General features: G+C 48.5%; 2 long non-coding RNA genes across 2 annotated transcripts; one reads left to right on the forward strand and one right to left on the reverse strand.

Moving 5' to 3' along the window:
* The first annotated feature begins 3,748 nt into the window (after positions 1–3,748).
* LOC114206525 (uncharacterized) lies at positions 3,749–19,842 on the forward strand. The gene is made up of 4 exons (XR_003608667.2): positions 3,749–3,960; positions 9,669–9,793; positions 15,561–15,796; positions 19,554–19,842. It is a non-coding gene; the product is annotated as an uncharacterized LOC114206525 (long non-coding RNA).
* LOC148163956 (uncharacterized) lies at positions 8,990–12,636 on the reverse strand. Its single transcript, XR_015768571.1, has 2 exons — positions 11,999–12,636; positions 8,990–9,865 (listed from the first exon to the last, which is right to left on the reverse strand). It is a non-coding gene; the product is annotated as an uncharacterized LOC148163956 (long non-coding RNA).
* Positions 19,843–21,336: the final 1,494 nt, after the last annotated feature.

Below are 21,336 nucleotides of genomic sequence, written 5' to 3' on the forward strand. Positions count from 1 at the left end.
AAACTGAGGCCCAGAGAAGTACAGTGACTTGTTTAGGGTCATGCAATGACTTGGCAGCAGAATGAGACAAGAATCTAGGAGTCCTGCCCTCTGCTCCCAACCTCCTGCCCTGCCTTCCCGCCTCTCTTCCCCTAACTCTGATGACCCTTCTGGGGAGATGTGGGGCTTCTATAAAGATGCTCTAATCGATTCTTAACAGGAAGTGTGGGCTTTTTTGCTCTGAATTGACAACCACGGCAGCTATACACATACAGAGACAAGGACATGTGTCCCCACACACACACACACACCCAAATTTGTACACAGCTGTACTTGTCAGCATCTAGGCACACAGATGGGACACACTTATGCACTTCTCCCTGGGTGCCACAATATGCCCAACTGGAGGCTCCCACTTTGTCCCCCTCTGACCTGTTTCATGCTTCCATAGTGGAAAATGGATTTGAAAGTGGGGGAGCTGAGACATAGAGACCAGAGAGGGCTTCACTGGGTAGCAAAGGCCCCCATGCCCCAGACAAACTTGGGTCTGGAGGGGCTGCTCATGGTTCACAGGGCAGACTGACACTGAAACCACTAATTTGTCATGGGGGCCCAATGAAGCTGAAGAAAAGGGGCTTGGAGAGGTGAACTGACTTGCCCACAATGGCCCAGCATGTAAATGGCAAAGTCTAGATTTGAACCTGGGTCTGTCTGACCAAGAGCCCAGGTTCTTGGTCCCACAGGCACAGCTTTCTTCATTCACATCAAAATACCTGATCCAGGCAGTAGCAATTTGTGTACCTATAAAATACCACAGAACTTCTCCTCGACAAAATAAAGGAATCAATACTCGTACTAGGAGTCAAGGTTGGGTTGAGGGAAGCTTCATGGATGAGTTGGCATTTGAAGCTGCTTTAAGAATGAATGAGATTTTATTAGAAGAATAGAGGGGATGGGGAAGGGCCTTCCTAGTGGAGGAACAGCACCAGCAAAAGCAGAGCAAGGGGCAGGGCAGGGCACAGTGGCAATGGAGTAGGGATGACTGGACAGAGAGGTGTGGGGCCAGAGCTCTGGGATGTGGCCGGAGGACTGATGTGCATAGTCAGGGGGTTTAAGGGCCTTGAGTGCCAGGCATGGCATTTGTGGGTGAGAATATCCTGGCAGGTGCTGAAGGAAAGGTGTGACTCCATGAGTCCTGTGTCCCAGAGGCTCACCCTGACTCCAGGATGAAGGATGGTATGAGTGGACACAAGGACACAAAGCTGAGGCAGGCGGACCAAGGAGGAGCTGTTACAGGTGTCCAGGAAGAGGTCAAAGGTCTAGAACCAGGCCTGGATCAGTGGGATGGTAAGGAGGGTGAGTGGGAGAAAAGAGCAGCCTGAGAACAGACAGGGGCTCTCCAGGGACTCAGGCAGGGATGATTATGCAGCCACAAGGTGGAGGCTTCTGAGACCACCCAGTGCCCCCTTCCACCCCAGCCCACACCACTGGACTCAGGCTGGAAGGCCTCAGAGCAAATCTCATCCCCACTCCAGACTCCCTGCCATTTCTAGGTTCTACCCCACCCACTTGCTCTGTGGGGAAGCAGCAGTAATCCCCAACTACGGGCAGGGCAGGATTTTCTCCTTTCTCCACTAGCTCCAATGTTCAATCTCTCCGCACAGCTGGAGGGACAGCACTACCTGCTACCACTGGGTATAGACACTGGCTCCGCCAGCAGTGAATGGGGGACTCTGCCCCCATGAATGGCTGTTGGTGCCTCCGGAAACCAGACGAGGCTCCTGTTGTCCTTAACTGACTGCCAGGATGGATCTGTACAGTTACTGCCTCAACACGGAGTCTGGGGTGGTTGTGCTAATTGGCCAAGGTTGGTCACACACCCAGCCTCAAGCTGCACGGGAGGCTGGGAAAGGGGGCATCTGGCATATTTAGTCTCAGTGGTGGAAGCTGGGCTCTTCCTCACGAGTGAAGAATACCCCACACATATAGGAAGGGATTGCAGATGCTGAGTGGCCAACACAAATGACAAACGTCCAATATGCTACCTTATGGGTATGCTAGTGAGAATTAAATTATATATCCCATGTAAAAGTGCTTTGTAAAGCATCTGGTACAAAGAACATGCCCAGTAAATGTTAACTCTCATTCCATCAAACTGTGGAGCTCCATGGGGGCAGGAAGTAGACTCTCTGCTCCCTGCTATATCACTAGTGCCCAGTGTGGTGCCTGGCACATAGTAGGAGCTTGACAAATGTTTGTTGCAAGAATGTCTTGCTCCTCAAATCTTGCTCCGTCCAACATTTCTCTCCTTTCTCTTTTTGCCTTGGTTGTGACCACAGCATTTTCCGAGGAGGAGACATATGCTGGGGCAGAAATAATACTGTAGGAGGAGTCAGGTGCCCATACCTCAGCTCCACAACCAGCTCACTGTGTGATCGTGGGCAAGTCACCTCCCCTCCCTTGGTCTGGTTTTCTGCATCTGCAAAATGGGTACAATAACCTCTGCTGCTCTGCCCCATCTCTCTGATGTAAAGGACCAATGAGAGCATGTGAGAAGCTGATTGCAAAGCAGCAAAAAGCCTTCAGCACCAAAGCGGGGGAGGAAGCAGCTGCTGAAGCCATCCATGAAGTGTTAGGACTCCACCCCAGAGGATCTGTTTTTGAAGAGGCGCTGAGGGGAGAATGCACTGGAGAACTGGCCTTCCTCTTCCCTGACTGGAAAGGCCTGCTGTTCATGTAGTATCTGCAAACTGAAGCTATTTTTAGGTAGCACAACGGCGATTATGACAGGGCCTCTTCCTGAAGGGGAAGGGTGGGGAGTAGACCTGAGTCATCAGTGGGGTGGGCAGGCTGCACAGGCCGACTTAAGGCTACCCATGGAAATCAGACCTATCTGCGCCCCACACCCCCGCCATTACTCCTGGCCTCTGCCTTCCTTAGACAGGGGCTCCAAAGAGGGCAGTAGGGCGGGCCACCTGCTCCAGGAAGGACTAGGTCAATCATCGGGTTTGGAGCCTGTCAATCATTGTTGGTCTCCAATGAGCGGCGGGCTGGCAGTGTCCTTGGGCGGGAACCTGAGGACCCATTGAAAAGAGCTGGAATAAATGGATGGAAAGAATGCTTGACCCACCCTTCCTGCTCTCTGCAGGGTTGGGGGGCTGGAATTGAAGGGTCAGCTAGGGTTTATTGGGCATGGACTGCATGCCCACACTATGCTTAGGGGCTTCATGTGTCCCCTTTTATTGAAGTCCTCCAACACCGTCCCCCTTGGGAATAGGTGATTTGCCTCCATTTCATAGATGAGGGCACTGAGGCTCCGTAGGGACACGACTGACTCAGCCCTACAGCACTCCTAACGGAGTCCTGAGCTGATGGAGCCAACAGGAAGGGTGATTATTTTCTTTACTGGAAGGACAGGGAAAGGCTTCCCAGAGAAGGTGACATTTGAGCAGGCCTCTAAACAATGAGTGGGATTTATCTCTCTTGTGAGGCAGGGAGAGGGGAGGAGGCACACATGTGACATGGAAGGGACAGAGCATGGAGGAAAGACTTGGGGATGTGACAATGCATGGCTTGTTTGGGGGTGTCAGGTAACTCAAGGTTGCTGGTGAGCAGCAGGAGTGGTAGGGCAGAGGGTGGGGACTGCAGGCCAGGCTAAGGGGTTTGGGCTTTTTGGGGTTCCTGCAGAGCTGTGCAGTCCCTAAGCTTACAGCCGGAAGTGCGGTCATGCAAGGGGGCAGGGTGGGGTAGCCCACAGTAGAGGAAGGATAGGGGTGGCCTATAGGGCCCAGAGGAAACCAGGTAGGTTTCCTGCCCTGGAGCATGAGCTCAGGCAGTGGCGGAGCCTGGTGGTCCTGCTGTCCTCCGCAGGCCTAACCTCAGTCAGGGCTCCAGGGCCTTCTCGTCTACCCTCTGAGCACCTTCTCTGTGCCAGCACCGCTGCACACAGTATTCCCTTTATTCTTCACGGCCACTTGCAAGGTGAGTATTATCACCCCCGTTTCACTGGGGGAGGAAACTGAGGTTTAGAGAGGTTCGGGGACACAGCCTCTCTGCGTGACATCATGGGGCTCCCACCATCATTCCACAACGGAAGAATCCTCCAGCGCCCTGCTCGCAGTCAGGGGAACAATTACCTCCTTCTCCCTGGGTAAAGGGGACCCTGAGGCTGAATTCAACTGTAACTTATCTGCTTCCCAGGCACAAACTCAAGATGTTAAATCTGGAGGGCCCCTTAGTGATCATTTTGTCCACTACACATATCACAGGTGGGGAAACTGAGGCCTAGAAAGGAAGAGTTTTGTTTGGGGCCCACGAATTGCCCTAGAGGTGACTGGCCTCCTATTTTGAACCAGTCTCTCACTAGAGCTCTAGCCCAGCTGAGAAACTGAGCAGTGAGGGACAAGTGGGTTAGAGTCCAAGGACTTGGGGGTGGCTTGTGGGACAGGCGATAGCTTGGGGCTTCTGGGGGAATCCGAGTCAAAATGCATTCAGCCCTTTCAATTCCACTTGAAGCACTTCTGACAATTCAGGGGAAAAAATGCCTCTTTCCAGGACACTTTACTGTGATCTTCCTGAAAGGTGCGCTAATTATGCAAACTTTGGTGGCATCAAGGTGACTGCGTCCCCTAGAATTGTACAGTGCAGAGTTTGCACAACTGTGAGCAGCCCTGAAAATGGAGCGGGTTCTCTGGTAATTCTCTTCACTTCTCTATCCGCCTCCCCTCCCCTCTTTTCCTTATCCTTTCTCACAGAGCTGGGGACCAGGGGGCCATTTCTCACCAGGGAGGGAAAGGGAAGGAAGGGCAGAGACAGAGGAGGAGGAGAAGGGAGAGTGTGAAGAACAGCAGAGGGAAAAGGGCAGGACTTGCTCAGAAACTGTCTCAGAAACTGAAACCAAAAGTCCTGGCAGGAGTCAACCTGAAAAGCAAAACGCTAAGGTTGCAAAGCTGTGCTGAGGGAGCAAAGCCACTGTGTCTGGGCAGCAGCCCTGGTCAGAGACACTCTAGCCAAAATCTTGTGTTGCCTCTACGAGGCCTTGCCCCTGATCCTGACAAGAGGTATACACGGCAAGAGTCTGTTTTCTCTGAGGATTCACACAGCCCCTCCAGACATTACAGTGCCCAGCACTGGGGTTTGGGTCATTGCTGGAGCAGGGAGTGGGTGCCTACTCAAGCCAGTGAGTCACTTGATGACCCGAGAGTGGGTGGCCTTTAGCTTTGGCTGGTGTTAGTGTCTTTGTGGACATACACACACCCATGAAGCTGGGGAAGGTGGCATCTGTGTACCTGGCCCTATTTCCCCAAGTTAAGCTTAGTACATGTGAAGTAATATGGATTTTTGTGACCTACCTGGTTGTGAGAAGTCAATTTGGTGCTACCACATTGGATTCTTTGGGGTGTTTGATGCTTTACCCAAAAATGGGACAGAATGGTTAAAACGTGGACTGTCTTTAAAAATTCAGATTGTGTGGTCACCATTTCTTGTGACATGTATGATTTAACGAGCCAGTTGTGTCCCTGAAACTCAGGTATCACCCCTCCATGGAGGTTTCCTGGATCCTCTATGTAGGGAAGGATGCTGCTTCTGGAGCACTGTGGCTGAGATTGTGTTTAACTCATCTTTGTATCTCCCATGAAGACAGGTGCCTCCCCTCCTCTAGGGATTCTCAGAGTATAAGCTCCTGGCTTCTCCATTTGTTTCCTCGTGGGCTGACATGTACCCTGTGCTGGCCTCACAGCAGCAGGGAAGAAGGGGACAAGTGCAGGGGTGAGGGTAGATGGATGGGTCAGGACACAGGGGAAACTGGCTCCACCATTTCCCACTCTTGTGGCCCTGGACAAGTTCCATTCCTCTCCGAGCCTCAGTTTCTTCATCTGGAGATGGGGATGATTTAAACAGCTGACTTTTACTGAGTACATACTGTGGGTCATGCACTGTGTTAAGCACATTGCATTCAGTAACTTGTTCAGAAAGTACTTATGAGGATCTCCAATGTGGAAGGGACACCAGGAGGTCAGCTGAGGGAATGGAGGCTTGGAGAGTTAGGTGACTGCCCAAGGTCCAAATGTAGATGAGTGGGAGAGTGTATACCCCAGAACCCACTCTCACAACCAGCCGTCTGTGCTAGATGGACCCCAGCTGACTTGGGTGGATGGGCTGGAGGAGAGCTCAGCATGGAGCCGGCTCAGGGGAAGTCTGTGTGGTGGTGCTGTTATCAATGGAGGCCAGGCCTGGCTGGTCCAGAAGGCATTCAGCTGGTACCCAGTGGCTGGGGCAGTGAGAGCCTCGCCAAGTGACCCCACAGGATGCTGTGGGAGGAGGCCCTCCAAACCGGAATTCTGAAAGACCACATCCAGCAGGAGGGGCCAAGGCTGACAAAGTCCCTGAGGAAGGGTTGGGCTACCCCTCGGCAGGCTCTTCACTTGAGGACTCAAATGGCCCCACAGAGGCCTGGAGCCTGAGATGAAGCCAGCTGAGAGAGTGATGGAAGAAGAAGGAGGACATTCTCAGGTCTGGTTGACCCACAGGGCCCAGGCTGAAGAGTGGATCTGGGAGTACCCCAGAAAGCATGTCACTAAAGGGGCAATAGTCAACTCACTGGGGCTGCCTCTTGGGATCTGGTTTTGCCTCTGTTCCCAGTGCCCCAGGGGCAGAATCCACTCCTAACCTTGGACCAAGGACCAGCAGAGAGATGGTCCCAAGTAGAGGGGGCTGAGACCTGCTCAAGGACCCCTCCTAGAAGTGGCTAGCAGACCAGCAGGCGTGCCCTAGAAGAGATGGGTCTGCAGCCCCCAAAGGGATAGCATGTGAAGGCTAGGCTGGATGGATGCAGGGAAGCCACAAGAAACCTAGCAGCCCTGCTAAATCCAACAGGCCAGAAACCTTGAAGCATCCTTGCCTCCTTGTTCTCATACCCCACATCTAACCCGTTAGCAAATCCTATGGGCTCATTTCTTCCCTACTGCCATCTCAGCCACCTGGGATACTGCAGTAGCCCCGTCACTGGCCTCCCTGGTTCCACCCCTGACCCCCCATAGCTGGTTCTCCACACAGCAGCCAGAACAATAGTGTTTAAGAACAGTCTCTCCTCAGTCGGGGCCTCCAGAGGCCCTGCCTCCCAATACACACCTCTTTGATACCATGTGCTACTCCACTGCCCTTCCCTCTGCTCCAGCCACTCTGGCTTCTTGCTTTTCTTCAAAATGTTCAGACATACCAGGGCGCCTGGGTGGCTCAGGTGGTTGAGCATCCGACTCTTGATTTCAGCTCAGGTCACGATCTCAGGGTGACGAGATCGAGACCCATGTCAGACTCCCTGGAGTCTGCTTGAAGATTTTCCCTCTGCCCCTCCCTCTGCTCATTCTCTCTCTAGTAAATAAATAAATCTTAAAAAAAAAAAAGTTCAGACATACCTTCCCCTCTCCAGGCCTCTGCCCTGGTAATCCCCTCTGCCCAGAACACTCTTCCCTTAGGTATCTACATGGCAAACCGCCTTCCTGTCTTCCAGCCTGCTCAAATGCCACTGTATTTCTCAGTGTTCCAGCAGAATACAGCACTTCAATTAGGATTATCCGAGGACTATTCACAAAGGTGTGAATGGGATGTAAGGACACCCCAAGGGAGAGTGCAATGCCCAGGTGTGGGGGCATGGGGCACCTTTACTACTCCCAGGCTTGAGGGGGAGGGAAGGAAGTGGCTGCTGAAAACAGGAAAGAGAGTATTGTGGGAGAAGGTCCCCAGACAGGAGCTGTGACCCTTCAGAGAAGGAGCCAGGGGAATGAGCACCTTGCTTTCCTTCCCAGCTTTCCTGTACAGGGTCCCCACTGGTGAGCCGGACTGGAGGGCAAATGGATGTTCCCCAGAAACACTGACTGCCTTCTCCGCTGCTCCCACCCCCAGCCCCCAAGTCCTTTTACCTCGTTCTCTTATCTTCCGTGGCACTTATCTCCTGACATTTTACATTTTCACCAGTTATTTTATGTCTATCAGCTCCAGAAGGGCAGGAATTTTGGTCTAATGCATCCCAAGGACACAGACTTGCACATAGCAGGCACTCAACAAATGATCCCGGAATACATGAGTGCCCACTCAGTCTCCCTGGGTGCCTCTGGGGAAGCCTCTGGGCCCCCGCCTGGGTAAGGAGGGGCTGGATGCTGCTGTCTGAGGCTGCAGGATTAGAGAGAAGCCAGTGGAGACCAGCAGGGTTGGGAAGGCAAGCCTGAAGGCCTGTGCTCAGAGCCACCACCCGTACCTGTGGTTCCCAGAGCAGATCCCTGCCTCTCCCCAAGGCTGTGATGTTGAGACCAGTAGGACTGTCCTTGGCAAAGGCCTTACTACTTGGTTTCTTGAACAAGGCGCTGCCTGTGAAATCTCCTACTTCATGAATCGGCTCTTTGAGGAAACATCTGGCCCCTCTCCTGGGCCTCCAAGGAATGTTTCCTTTAGGGAGGCCTGAACTCACCCTGCATGTAGGTCCAGAGTTGTAGCTTTGGGTTATGTTCTAGGCCTCCCTTGGCCAAGCCTTGGGTTCCCAGGGACAGGCCTATGCAGGGCCTACCTGACCTCAGGGTGGCCCTTGCTGGGCTCTTGGGCTCCCTCCCTTGTAGGTGCCTGGGGTACTGGGGCTTCCCTGAGATGGTACTGCCACCCCTCAATAAGCCTCAATGTCCTATAGAAGAGAAGACTCAAAACAAGGTGATGACCACCCCTGCCCTCCAATTGTAAAGTTGTGCATTTTCTCTAAGGGGTTTATCAAGTGAAAGCTATTTCAATCCAAATAAAAACAAGATTGGGGAGGGAGCCTCAGAAAATGATATTAATCTTCCTCTGGAAAAATAAACATTTGAAACTAGCAGGAAAATTCTGAAAAAAGGAAGGAACACACCACACAAAACTTAGAAGTCTTAAAGTAAAAGACTGATTATTTGAACACATAAAAAAAATTTTTTTAAACCCGAATGGAGAAAATTATTAAAAAAAAAGTCAAAAGGCCACATACTGGGAAAACTATTTTTTTTTAAAGATTTTATTTATTTGACAGAGAGAGACAGCGAGAGAGGAACACAAGCAGGGGGAGTGGGAGAGGGAGAAGCAGGCTTCCCGCTGAGCAGGGACCCCGATGTGGGGCTCTATCCCAGGACCCTGGGATCATGACCTGAGCCCAAGGCAGACGCTAAATGACTGAGCCACCCAGGCGCCCCTGGGAAAACTATTTGTAGCAGAATGTCAGACAAAGAGTTAATTTCCTTAAAATACACATTTTAGAAGTCAATGGGCAATTCACAAGGAAAGAAAAATTCCAGCTGAACAGTAAATACATGAAAAGATGCTCACCTTCACTCATAATGAAAGAAACATATAACAAAATAACAATGAAATGCCATTTTCAACTGCTAGATTGGCACCAATGAAATGTTCTACAATGTATAGTGTTGGTGAGGGTGTGGGGAGACAGCCCCAAACACTGCGGGAATGTAAATTGACCAACATTTTGGAAGGCAATTTTGAAACAGCTACTGTGGTGGAGTAAAGGTGGTCACAAATTCTTTGACATTTCTCCCCTAGAGAGAGGAGGTTGGTGATCCCTTCCTTTGAATTTGGGCTGGTCTTTAAGTTCTCTGGTCAATAAAATCTAGCAAAAGTGATATTGTTTTAGTTCCAAGCATATCCCTTAACTTGCCCAGCAGATTCAACGTTCTGCCTCTTACCTGAACTGCAATGACCTGTTGTGAGAAGCCCAAACCATGTGGGGGAGCCCTGGAGGATATGACATCATTTGCAGAGAGGTCAAGAAGTGCTAAGGCCTTGTCATGTGAGTGATGAAGCTGGCTTGGCAGAGAAGCAAAGATAAACCATCCAGCTGAGCCCTTCCTGAATTCTTCACCTGCAAAATTGTGAATAAGATAAAATGGTGGTTTTAAACATTGCATTTGGGGGTGGTTTGCCATATAGCAATAGGTATCTAGAACAGCTATCCAAATTTAAATGTATCCTTTGACCCAGCAATTTGACCTCTATGAATCTAACCGACCAAAATGTTTGCACAGTGCACAAAACACCTGACTAAAGAAGTTCATTGCAGCAATGTTTGTGATAGATAGCACAACACTGGAAACAATCCATCTGTCCCTCATCAGGGGAAAGTCTAGTATATCTAATTAACGATATATACTGTACCTAGTGAAAGCCTGAACCAACAAAAGGTACCATCTGTAGTCCTATGAGCCTAGAGTGACACACAGAGTGGTTAAAAGCATGGATTCTGACACCGGTTCTGCCATCTGTGATCTGTGTGACTTTGGGAAAACTGTTTAACCTCTCTGTCCTATAATTTCCTTATCTGTAAATTGAGGATGATAATCATAGTGTCTCTTTCAGAGGGGCGTAGTGGGAAATAAATGTGTTAAAATGATAAGCCTGGTATGGATCTGTGCTATATGTACTTTGGAGATGCAAAGAATTTGAATTTAAATTGGGTTGGAGCAGACTTTTAATATCCTTAAGGGGCTGCAAAACAAAGGATCTTCCAGATTGCCATACTGAGACAGACAAGGGAGATTTGACAAAGACTGGAAGGCAGCTGTGGGAGAATGTTTTCAGAGAAATGGACTCACACTATACTTCCTGTTCTGTTTCTTGCTATCTCTTAGACATTCTTCCTACCTCAGCACTTACAGACCCATTCATTTTTTTTAACAACTGCTCAGTATTGCCTTGTATGGCTGCACTTCAATTTATTTCATCATCCTCTAATTTTTTCCAAATTTATTGAGAAATAACTGACATACATCATTGTATAAGTTTAAGGCATACAGGGAGGCCTGGGGTGGCTCAGTCAGTTGAGCGTCTGCCTTTGGCTCGGGTCATGATCCTGGGGTCCTGGGATCGAGTCCCGAGTTGGGCTCCTTGCTCAGCAGGGAACCTGCTTCTCCCTCTGCCTGCCGCTCCCCCTGCCTGCGCTCTCTCCCTCTCTCTGACACATAAATAAAATCTTAAAAAAAAAAAGTTTAAGGCCTTAAACTTTCATTTACATATATTGTAAAATGATCACCAACCCCTACTGGTGGACTCTTGAGTTGTTTCCAGTTCTTTCCTACAGTTGCAAACAACACTGCAGCCAATGTCCTTGCACATTTATCTTTGCCCTAGCACTGCTATTATTTCTGTGGTGTAGATTCTTAAAAATGGAGTTGAGGATAAAGTATATATACACTTAAAAAAATTCTGATAGCTCTGGTCAAATTGTTTCAGTATCTGGTCCCATCCCCCACCCCCACTGCATTTGTTTTCACAACTCTGTCTCTTTGTACTTATTATTTTTTTAGATGACCTTTAGATGAACTTTAGATGAACAAAAGTATTATCTGGCCTTGTTTTTGAATATAGCGATGAATCAAGCACCACGACTGCCTTGAAAAATTCGGTCTGATAGGGATGGGGGGGTGCAAAGTGGTATCCTGTGTGTGGGGGGGTAGCTGCCAAATAAACTGCAAAATAAACAGTCACCCCATCAAGGCTATAGGGCTGGCACAGAAGGCTGGACCATGGGCTCTGGGAGCCCCCAGGAGACAGCAGCATTAGGGTCTGAGACAATCAGGGAGGGCTCCATGGAGGAGGTTTCCTGCCTAGCCTTTGCATTGGTTCCAGAGCATTTTCTAGAACACTGGCTCATTGAAAGCTCACGGTAGCCCTTAGCATTAAGTGGTATTATTATCTCCACTTTCCAGATGAGGACACTGAGGCCTGGAGAATGAAAGTCTTGCCCAGCTCCACCTCTGAGCTCTTCGCTTCCCTTTTCCTCTCTCTCCGTTGTGCTTCCCCTATCCTCCCCCCAGCCCCTCCTGCCCCGACCCTGAGCCATGCCGCCTGGGCGGGCAGAGCCCTGCAGAGCCCTGGGCCCGGGGCACTGCTTCTGGATACTGCCCGGGGCTTCTTACAGCGGCTGGGACGCAGACCCCACGGGTCTAGGGGGCACCCTGACCCGCTCTGCGGCCTAGTCCACACCGCACTGCCTCACCTCCCGGCCCACAGCTCCGGGTCATCCCCGCCCTCCTGCCGGCAAACTGCTCTGGGCAATCAGGCCTTTGGAAGTTCTTCTGGGTGAAGCATGTGCTCCGTCCGAGCTGCAGAGTTTCAAATGCACATTACCCTGACAGGAACCCATCGTCAGTCGCCACACTTTCGGTGTGAAGAGCGTTACTGTCTCTTGGGCGCTCAGGTTGACGAAGGCCTGAGGCTCTTCCGGAGGTCCTTCGTGAAGAGGGAAGTCAGGGGAGTGGGAATTAAACCGGCAGTTCACCCCCCGGTCCTGCCATCCCTGCAACTCTGGCCGCTTTTCACCCCGCCCCCCCGGGGCCAAGTCCTTGCCTGGCGGTCAACGACCTGCGCCGCGCTTCCGGGGAAAACCCCAGAAAACAGAGCAGCAGGAAGCCGGCGTGGAGGAAGAGCTCCGAGAGACTCGGAGCCCGCGGGTGGGACCCCGCTTCTCCGCGCGGAGCCTCCTCCGTGGCGGCCGGACCCAGCCAACCTCAGGTCAGACTACGGTCGGTAATCCCCGGCGGCTCGCTCCTCACGCTCCTCGGGCTTCCGTCACGCGGCTCCGTGGCGGCGGACTACTGTGCGCACACCTGAGGCAATTACGGTATTTCCCGCCGGCAGCTCTTAGCCGGCTCTGGCTCCCCCGTGTGTCGACCGCGGGAACTGCAGTTGGGCCAAACGGAGAAGCTGCGCCGCGCAGCTGGAGAAGCGGCGTGAGCGGCCGCTGCATGCCTCTCTCTGGTCCGGCTCCTACGTCCCCCCACCCCACCCCCCCGTGCCTGCTTGCGCTGTTTTTTGAGGTTTCCCCGCCAAACGCTTTTCTTCTCGGCGAGCGAGCGTACCCTAGAGTCGGGGTACCCCAGGGGACTCAGACTGCAGCGCCATGTGGACCACCGAGTTCGCCTTCCGAGAGAGGCATGCCCGGATTCCACTCTCAACTCTCCTGTTTGCCGTGTGTCCCTGGGCGAGTCATTAACCTTTCTGCACTTCACTTGCCTCCTCTGTAAAGTGGAGCTTAGATTTACTAGTTCTTGCCTCACAGGGTTGTCAAGATGATTCAGCGGGATAGGTGGCAGGTAATAATTACCACCATAATGAGTCACTCGCTGGGTCTGGGGACTGCTTTAGGCATTTTGAAATGACCCTGTAACAAAGTATCATCCATAGATGAAGAAACTGAGATTTAGTGATTTGCCCAGCGTCACACAGCTAGAGAGTGGCAGAACTGGGACTAGACTCAGGAAGACATGAGTACACAAGTGTTGGGCAGTGTGGGTGGGGTCCAAGGTTTGTAAGTTTAGGGGGGTGCCTAGAGGCCTGAAAAATAAAACAGCCCTGCCTTCCTTTGGGTCGTCAATCAATGCTTTCTTTCTCTAATGAATTATTCATCCTGTCTTAGTATAATGCTTGTGTGGGCAGGGAACTAAAAGACCATCCATGAAGTGCAGAGATGGGGAGAGACTTCTCCAGGGTCACATGGCTGGGCACTGCAGAACAGGGCTGGAGCTCAGGACAGGGCTGTTTGCCCTACCCTTCCCCTCTGGGTAAGCAACACTCAAGCTACCCACTTGGTACTGGCACCTCTCCAGGGGCTGCACACTGGCCTCCCCTGACCCTACTTGGTCAGAACCTTCTGCCATTCCCCTCCATCCCTTCACCAGGCATTCCAGGCCTCTCTCCCCTAAAGGGCTGATGCTCTAAGCAGAGAGACCTGTGCAGCCTCTGGCTTCCAAGTGCTGGCACATGACCAGTAAATATTTTGCCATTGTGTGTGTGTGTGTGTGTGTGTGTGTGTGTGTGTGTGTATCTTTTTTCCTTTTGTTAGAATGGGGCTAGCTGGGGCACCTGGGTGGATCAGTCTATTAAGCATCTGCCTTGGGCTCAGGTCATGATCCCCGCTGAGCAGGGAGGCTGCTTCTCCCTCTTCCTCTACCTCTCCCCACTGCTTGTGCCCGCGCTTTCTCTCTCTCTCTCTTTCTCAAATAAATAAATAAAATCTTAAAAAAAAAAAAGAATGGGGGGTGCCTGGGTGGCTCAGGCGGTTAAGGGACTGCCTTAGGCTCAGGTCATGATCCCGGGGTCCTGGGATCAAACCCCGCACCAGGCTCCCTGCTCAGCAGGGAGCCTGCTTCTCCCTCTCCCTTTGCCGTTCCCCCTGCTTGTGCTCTCTCACTCTCATTTTCTCTCAAATAAATAAATAAATAAAATCTTTCTTAAAAAAAAAAAAGGAATGGGGTTAGCTATGGTAGCTACACTTGTGGTGAGCATAGCATAATTTTATAAGCTGTCCAAACTTGTCCAATGGTGATGTTGTTCATCTGAAACTAATGTAACATTGTGTGTCAGCTGTACTCAACTATTTGAAAGAAAGAAAGAAAGAAAGAAAGAAAGAAAGAAAGAAAGAAAGAAAGAAAAAGAAAGAAAGAAAGAAAGAAAGAAAGAAAGAAAAAGAAAGAAAGAAAGAAAAAGAAAGGAAGGAAGGAAGGAAGGAAGGAAGGAAGAAAGAAAGAAAAAGAAAGAAAGGGGCTAACATAATATATAGCGAGTGATTCCCAGTGTCATCTTAGGGTATATGAATCATGGGTATGTTTTTTCTTGTCTGTATTTTAAATTTTCTTTGGTAATGAACAAACATTACTTCATGAGTAAGACAAGAAATAAAAGTTGTTTCAAAATTCTTTTAAGGGGGCGCGTGGGTGGCTCAGTCAGTCAAGGGTCTGCCTTCGGCTCAGGTCATGATCCCAGGGTCCTGGGATCGAGCCCCACATCGGGCTCCCTGCTCAGCGGGAAGCCTGCTTCTCCCTCTCCCATCCCCCTGCCTGGGTTCCCTCTCTTGCTGTGTCTCTCTCTGTCAAATAAATTAATAAAATCTTAAAAAAATTATTTTAACCATTAGAGACGATGGACTCTGAAAAACAAACAGGGTTCTAGAGGGGAGGGGGGTGGGGGGATGGGTTAGCCTGGTGATGGGTATTAAAGAGGGCACATTCTGCCTGGAGCACTGGGTGTTATGCACAAACAATGAATCATGGAACACATCAAAAACTAATGATGTAATGTATGGTGATTAACATAACAATAAAAATTATTTAAAAAATTACTTTAAGAAGGCCAACAATCATAAAGAAAATGAGCTAGAAATAAGAACAGATTGTTCTCAGAAAAACAATGAAAATGGTTTTTAAACATAGACAAGATCACCAACTTTGCTCCTAATGACAGAAATGCAAATTAAAATTACACCGAGCCCCACATTGGGCTCTCTGCTCTGCTTCTTCCTCTCCCTCTGCCCCGCCCCCTGCTCATGCTCTCTCTCTGTGTCACATAAATAAATAAAATCTTTTTTAAAAATCACATTTAGTTACCATTTTTTACCTATCAGATTGGCAAAAATCCGAGTTTGACAGCATGTTCTGTTGGGAAAGCTGTGAGGAAATAGGCACTCTCATACATTGCTGATGAAGTGCAAAATAGTACAGATTCTGTGGAGGGGATTTGGCAATCGCTAGCAAAATCACATGTGCATTTATCCTTTAACACAGCAACCCCGCTTCTAAGAATAGACCCCATGGATGCACTGGTAAAAAAAAAAAAGCCAAATGATACATGCACGAGGCTATTCATCGTAACTCTATTGTAATAGCCAAAGATTGGAAATAGGCACGTATCCATCAGAAGGGACTGGTTGGCTAAGCCACACAATGGAGGACCCTGAGGCCGCAAAAGGAACAAGATCACAACATACCATCGCAGAGAGATCACCCGGGTGGCTTCTTCTGTGAGTAAAGCAATGTGGGTGTCCACAGTAGGCAAATCTGTAGAGACAGAAGGTAGATTAGCGGTTGCCTAACCACTGGGGCTGTGGTGGCAGAGCTGGGGTAGTGAGAGCTAAAAAGGTATGGAGTTTCTTTTTTTGGGTGATGAAGATGTTCTAAAATTTAATGGTGATGATAATACAACTCTGAACAATACCAAAAACCATTGAATTGTATGTACACTTACATGCGTGAATCGCATGGTGTCTTATATCTCAAGAAAACTGTTATCAAAAAAAGACAAGGTGAGGGGTGCCTGGGTGGCTCAGTCGTTAAGCATCTGCCTTGGGCTCAGGTCATGATCCCAGGGTTCTGGGATCGAACCCCGTGTCGGGCTCCCTGCTCAGCGGGGAGCCTGCTTCTCCCTCTCCCTCTGCCTGCTGCTCTGCCTATTTGTGCTCTCTCTCTGTCAAATAAATAAAAAAAAAAAAATCTAATAACAACAAAAAAGGCAAGGTGAGCAATTGTGTGTAATATGCTATTATAGGAAAGGGAAAATACATATCTATGTCATGTTACATATACATATATAATTGAATTAAACAATATAAGGGTAAGCAACAACAACAGAAAAGGTATTATGTCAGTCAGGATTCAGTTGGAGAGCAGAATCGCTCTGAGATTACAGGATGGGGGCTTTATCTTAGTAATTTGCTTTGCACAATTGTGGAAGGAGCTGGTGAAGACAGTGACTGCAAGAGGAGTTGGGGGAGCAGAGGATTCACTAGCCAGTCAATCTGAGAAACCAAGTATGTCCAGCCGCCCAAATGGAACCACAGGGGAAGCTGCAGGGAGGTCTCTAGGAAGCTGTCTCCTCTACATAGAGGATGCCTCTGGGCCTGCCTCTGAACATATATGGTAGCCTGGGGCTGCTGTTGGTCAGTCGGGTCATCAGAGGGGAAGAAAAGCTAGATATGAATGAAGGAGAGCAAGAACCAGCTGGAAGCTGCTGGGCTATGACAACTGACTGTGACAACCTTCAGAAAATTGACTTTGAAACTATAAATATTTTACATAATTATTGAACAAAATTAACCTTTAAAAAAGCAAAAATGAAACAAACCTCTGATTTTTTTCCCAAACCTATGCATGTTGAGTTGGTGGCATAACTACACAGAGAGGAACTATTCCAAGTGACTTCAAAACAGTAATGTGATTATATGCCCCTAGAGGGATATATCCCAATGACAAGAAAACCTTTTTTTTTTAAGTAGGCTTCACACCTAGCACAGAGCCCAACACGACGCTTGAACTCAAGACCCTGAGATCAAGATTTGAGCTGAGATCAAGAGTTGGACCGACTGAGCCACCCAGCCCCCCCCACCCACTTTTAAGTAAACTCTTTACTCACCATGGGGCTCAAACTCATAATCGTGAGATCATGAGTCGCTCACTCTATGGACTGAGCCAGCCAGGCGCACTACAAGACAAACTTTAAAAATACTTAAACCTGTTCAGGAATCACGTTGTTGGTTTTTATGCTGGAATTGTTATCCTGAAACTGTTGTGAGTATATTATGGTTAAAGTGAATGAGGAATTATCTTGGAGTCACTGAGAAGTGGGACTTCCACCATGGGATAAAGAAAATACAGATGTAATTTTGATAACATTAGGTAAAACCCTGTTGTCTTGAATTTGAGCTTATATTCATTGTCTTGAGTGTGAACTCATGATACATTTTATCAGGAAACAAACAGATGAATCATTTCCTAGCTCTATCCACTGGAAGGTCCTAGAAATAAGACTAACCCAGGAGCAATGATCATCCCTAGAGCCCAGACTGTGTTCTCTCAGCATCTTTCCCACTAAAAGGACCCAAGACTCCTTGGGTCTAGAAATGGCTGATTCTAGGTCTGGTGCTGGGAATGTGCTGGATCAGTCTGGAGTATCTTGTCACACCAGAAGCAGGGAAGCTGTTAAAGACTACTGTGGTTGAGGTAAAAGGGTTTAGGTTCTAGTTTGGCCAAAGAGGACATAATTTGAGCATCAGTAAGGAAAATAACTTCAGTGGATTAAACACACTGAATATGGGTAAATATGAATTTACTTCAGAATAATGCAGGGGAGAGAAGGAAGTTAACTAGGATTAACAGCTGAACCTGGATGATAGGTATATGGGGTTTATCATCTTATTTGCTCTAGTTTTATTTATATTTGAAATTTTCTATAATTTTTTTTACAAAATTCCTATCTCTTAGATAAGGCAAACATGGGAAAATATTATTATGTGATACTATTCTTTCAACTCTTCTGTAGGTTTGAAATTTTTCTAAGTAAAACATTAAAGAGAAAAAAAAAATCATCTCTTTGTCTTTTCCTTTTGCTTCAGGCGAGAGGGCTCACAGCTCAGACCTAGGGTCCAATGCCTTGAAAAATAATGCAAGTCTTTATTTTTAAAGTGACAGGGAATTCAGGGAAGTTCAGATTGTTAAAAAAGAAAACCACAGGCCCAAGATGGTGTCACTTATGCTAGGCCAAGTCACCAAACAGGAGCTGAATGCCTAACCTAAGTGCAGTTTGAACCTCCCCCAGAAACATAATCTCAGTTAAAGTTAGTCAGGGATTTTCTGGTCAGCACCAGTGAAGTAATCTGTCACATGGGCCCTCTCCTTGCCTGGAACAATCCTTTCTTTTCTTTCGCTAATAACCTCCTTGTCCCACCCTCCTTCCTGTAAAAATGACAAACAGGGCACATGACTCCCTTAGTTGGTGGAAGCCCTGAACATGTAGGTTTGAAGTTCCAAGTACCCCAAACAACACTTGCAAGGAGTCCAGATAACTCTTAGGTTTTACTCCTAGCTCTGACCTTGCTGGGTTTGGGGACTGCTCCATTTGGTGGTCTGGGACCGTAACATTTCTACTCAGAATGGACCCTGGGCACCCAAGGTCTGTGCCGTGAGGCAGCTCGCTGAGGCAAAAGGATCAAGACAAAGAGATGATTTTTTCTCTCTCTCCCTTTTTTTTTTAAGATATTATTTATCTATTAGAGAGAGAGAAAGAGTGAGAGAGAGAGAGACCATGAGCAGGGGAGGGAAGGGTAGAGGGAGAAGCAGACTCTCGCTGAACAGGGAGTCAGATGTGGGACTCCATCCCCCTGGGATCATGACCGGAGCCGAAGGCAGACGCTTAACCGACTGAGCCACTCAGGCGCCCAGATTCTTTTTTTCCTCTTAATTTTTACTTAGAAAAATTTCAAACCTACAGAAAAGTTGGAAGAATAGTACCACATATTAATATTTTACCATAGTTGCCTTATCTAAGAGATAGGAATTTTGTAAAAAAAATTACTATAGAAAATTTCAAATATACATAAACGTAGAGCGAATAATAAACTAGTCTGGTGTACCATTTGAGTATGAAATGACAGAGCAATGAGCTCTGAATAGGAATAGGTAGACCCAGTGTTACTTGTGTGTCCCAGAATTACAGATTGTGACTGCTCCGGAGGCAAAGGCTGCTGTGATAGGGGCAGCATGGGTAGGGATGGACCCTTAAGCCAGTCCAAAAATGACAAAGAGCTAATTGTGGACAAGGAAACGACAAGTGCAAAGGCCCTGAGGCAGGCCAGGGGAAATTTCATTCTACTGAAAGAAATTTAGCAAGTTTATTTTATTGTTTTTCCCTCCCCAGTGAAAGAGGGCCTCAGCTACCTCCAATTGACTCTATCTGTTCTTGATTGATTGATTTGTTGATTAGGTTCTTCTCATCTCTTAACTCAGGCAAAAGACCCTGCGGGCAAAGCATCCTGTGATGGGAACCAAAACTACCACCCCCTGAAGCAATAAGGACTGCCCTGATGCCTGCAAGCCTCCCGTGACTGACGCCAAGACAATGATTGACCTGACCTTTACTGCCCACCTGCACGTACCCACTGACATTTGCCCCACATTTTCCTTATATAAACCTACAGATATTCTCAGCACTTTGGAGATGGTCTTTGAGATGCTAGTCCGTGGTCTTCAAGGTGTTGGCTGCACTGAAATAAATTCCTTTCTGGTTTCACCACCACTCATTTCTCTGCCTCTGGATTTTGTCAGTAGCCAGGGGCCGAACCCGGTGGGCTTGGGACCTCTGGAGCCAAGTGCTCTTGTACCCTTGGGCCCCAGCTACATGAGGATTGAAAAAAAAAAAAAAGACTTTTGAAATGATGTGCATAATTACTAAGCTACAAAATTAATAGGCTAAAACGATATGTAGAGCTCATAAGTGAGTATAATTGACATTATTTTTCCACAGTCAAACCAAGTTTTCCATCACTTTGATATTTCCTCATTGTTTCTAGTGGGTGTTAAGGTCAATCACATCCCTCTGTCACACACACTCATACGGGTCCTAGAGCCGCCCCACATGCCCTACCCCAAGCCCCAGCACTGTGCTCTCAGGCTCTCTCTTCATCCCTGTCAATTGTGATGGTCTCTGATTTACCTCTTCTGTCCTCCTACCCCACAGTCCCTAATGCTAAAGGGATGGAGGCAGCACGTGTGTGTGGAACTGAGTACTGTCTTTGAGAATGACCTGGGATCCTCAGAGTGAGCGAGCAAGTGAGTGAGTTAGGGGGTGGGGGGGAGGTTGAGGTTGAGGCCTAGAGAAGCAGGGTGAAAATGGGCTCTGCATACCATCAGGGACAGGAAAAAGGCAGAGCCAGGGTTTGGTCCCCCTCAAATATCTCCCTCCAAATATCCCCCAAGATAAAGCAGTGTGCACACCCAAGCCTCTGGGGCCTTGTCCAAAGTGGCCCACTGGATTTTGCATCTTACTCCCTTGTTCATTGAACCATGGTTGTTTTAATAAAAATGCAATTTTTCTACAGCCTCCCAGTCATCGTGTAAAAACTGAAGTCCTGACTATGGTTTCCTGTGCCCCTTCATTCCTCACTGTGTATCCCAAGATGTGAGCATTCTGAGAGGCGAAAGTAGCAGCCACTTCGTTCTGCTGGCTCAGGGCTATGGCTATCTTGGGTGGCAGGTGGGCATTTATGCCAGCCAGCTGCTCCGTGGCACCTCTGCATCCATCCGGATGCAGGGCTTAGGCAGAGACACTGCCTGCTGTCTGTGGCTTTGACTCCAGCAGAGTCCCCTCCACCTGCCAAATGCTTATGCTCTGGCTCTTGAATCAGACAACCTGGGTTAGAACCCTGGCTCCACCACTTACCCATGTGAGGAAGAGAGAGTTATTTACCCTCTCGTGCTTCAATTCGTCCTTCATAAAATGGTCATGCCCATTTCATGTAGGGTGATTTGGGGGACAAAATGAGATAATCCACACAAAGTGCTTAGATTGAGGCTCATTAAGTGTTAGCTATTATCATTATGTTATTTTTTTCAAAGGCCATCCCAAATACTTCCTCTTCCAGGGAAGGAAGCCTTCTTGAACTTACGCTAGTGACTGAAAAATATTCTTCCTTCTCTGATCCCAGAGAACTAGTAATAGCTCCTTGTCTTGGGGGTAGAGATGCCTGGGACTCCCCTAACCTTAAATCTAAAGGGGCTGTAAATGCCTTAA

Source organism: Eumetopias jubatus, unplaced genomic scaffold, assembly GCF_037043125.1.
Source record: "Eumetopias jubatus isolate StellerSeaLion01/CBP00866 unplaced genomic scaffold, mEumJub1_p1.0 scaffold_7, whole genome shotgun sequence".
Lineage (NCBI taxonomy): Eukaryota > Metazoa > Chordata > Mammalia > Carnivora > Otariidae > Eumetopias > Eumetopias jubatus.